Raw genomic sequence first — 2,610 nt, forward strand, 5'->3', positions numbered from 1 at the left:
TTTTCCAGTAAGTATTTAGTATCATTACATTCCTAATAAAATGTATTTTTCCTTTCAACTTAAAGTGTTCCTGCTTTCCTTCTTTAATAAGAAATATATATAAGTAACAGCCATGACTTAAACACTTGCAAAAAATTGCATTGGTAATAAATTGAATTATGTATGTACAACTAGAAAACACAAATAGTGCAGCAGTCAGTATTGCAGACTCCTTAGGCTCTCCTGATGACTTCGGGCACTCTCATGGTCCTTTACTGCCTCGACTTTAAAATTATTAGTCCCCACCACAAAATTATTCGTCTTGTTTTTTTCTTTCGTGTACATGCGGCAATCCTTACAAAACATGACGGCATTTTCGTGATCAAACACAAGCCATTCACGACCTGTCAGCCATTTAGCGTTAAACTTTCTTTTCTTCGTTTCGCACGCTTTGTCGACATTCTCATCCCCTGCCTCCTTCCTCTTCTCGCCCCCAGACGTCTGTCCCAACCACCGCAGCATTTAGTTTAACTTTACTTTTTACTTTTAGCTAGCTCAGTCTCCTTTTTTACAGTTTATACGCCGCCGTTCATTCTTCTTCTTTTTCTTTGTGTTTGCGTTTCCGTGGTTTCTCGCGCCGGTTGCACTACAGACTGTAGTGTGCCTGCGCACAGCCAATGGGCGTCGTGGACGTCATCACGTAGCATTACGACAGTGTTCATGGGAAATGTAGGACGGACTGTCAGGGGGACAAATGACCGAGAACTGTAGAGCGGCTCTGACATGATTGCCTAATACATTACCGGCCAAATTGGCTAGTAAGTTTTTATTTACACCCGCCAATATGAATTTTAACCCGCATTTGGCGGGTTGGCGGGTGTTAATTTAGAACCCTGGTTGTATGACTGGGACACATTGGGAACACAATTTGCAGATCTTTCAAAACGATCAAATTGGTCTCAAAGTGATTTAACCCATGGTCACAAAGACTCAGAGAGATGCATAGCAGTAATTAAATCCATGTCGGCATTTGGTAATGATTTTAATTTGTCACTTTAAATCTGCTCAAGACAGTCCAAAATTTTTCCATGTATGACAAATCAGGACAGTCCAATTTTGAACATAGTGCTACTGCCTCATTGCAAGTATTGCGTTTTTCAGTGTATTGTATAATTGCCACAAAGTGCTTTAAATGCATCTGCATGACAACTCCAACGTGTTGATGACAGTGATTTCCATGTCATGTCAAGACAAGCTAGTCAGAGAAAAAGAGGGAGAGAGCATACCAGTTACAGATCTTGTCTGGCATCTGGTGGTAGGCTAGCTAGCTACGGATATAAGATGATATGCAACAAGGCACAGGCGTGGCTAGAGGAGGTGGTGGAGGAAGAGTTATCCCCTGTTGCTATAGCAGCAGATGAGTCAGAAGGGCTTGAGAGTGCCATTACATCTACAACTAGGTAGCTTCCAGTATGCCATAGTTTACTTTCAATTGCAAGCAGAAATGTAAAGCTCACCAACAGGCTTGCCACACTTGTTGTGTATGTGGGTGTTACGCCCCAGTCTAGGGGAGCCAAGACGCAACATAAAAGAGCGACAAAAAAACAAACTTTGTCTCCAAATCAACAAATATTCTACGATCAAACCCAGGTTCAATGGTAAACAATCAATTTATTGGTATTAACAAAAAGAGACCTGATGTACAGGTAAAAAAGGGCCACAGCCAAAACAAAACAAAATAGTGCTAACTATATACAGTGTTACAAACGACCAACCAAAACCTGAAGAAGATCCAAAACCCACCACCAGAAACCACACTACCAAAACTAACTCTACCACAATACACAACCGAGATCTGGGGACAAAGTTCTTTAGTTCAAAACGCCAGAAACATAGGAGCCACTGCTGTCAAGCCGAGTCCCCCGGCGAATGAGAAATCCCTGGTTTAAGAGACGCTGGATGCTGCAGCAGGGACCAATCGGAGAGCGACACCACTTGGCTTATGGAGGAGGGCAGGACCAGCACAGCTGCTCAAAAAAAAAGAAGAGCACACACTCACACACAAAAACATGAACCGGACAAAAGGACGCCACAAGACCACACAGGAACAAACACATAGCACAATACGGCCAGGGCCGTAACAGTGGGTGTACAGGAAAGCAAGGGGGAGGACCCACATGCAGGACAACAAGTGGGCAGACTGAAGAAATGAAAGATAATAGAAAGCCAATTCCTGTCAACAAAAGAGGCAGGCAACAAAAAACTGAGGGAGCAGGCTGAGGCTCAGGGGTATGTGGCCCGCAACCTGAAGAATAGGAACTTCAGCAGAGCTGGAGACCTCAGGTGGACACCCTGGGGCAGAACCACAGCCAGGGCAGAGGAGGTTTAGAGGGCAACCAGGACGCAGGTACAAAGGCTGGAGCTGCTCTGTAGGATGGACAGAACGATGACCAGATAGATGGAAAAGCTTAGAAGGGTGACCAGGAAACAGGACAGATGGGTGGAGGTTGGATAACCAGGTGGTTCGGTTGCTCTGGAGGCTGGCAACATAGGTGTGATTGCTTTGGGACATAGGTGGGACTGCTCTGGAGGTCGGAGATGTTGCTGGAAATCGGGACCGAAGTCTGACAG

The sequence above is a fragment of the Chaetodon auriga genome, chromosome 24 (assembly GCF_051107435.1).
Source record: "Chaetodon auriga isolate fChaAug3 chromosome 24, fChaAug3.hap1, whole genome shotgun sequence".
Lineage (NCBI taxonomy): Eukaryota > Metazoa > Chordata > Actinopteri > Chaetodontiformes > Chaetodontidae > Chaetodon > Chaetodon auriga.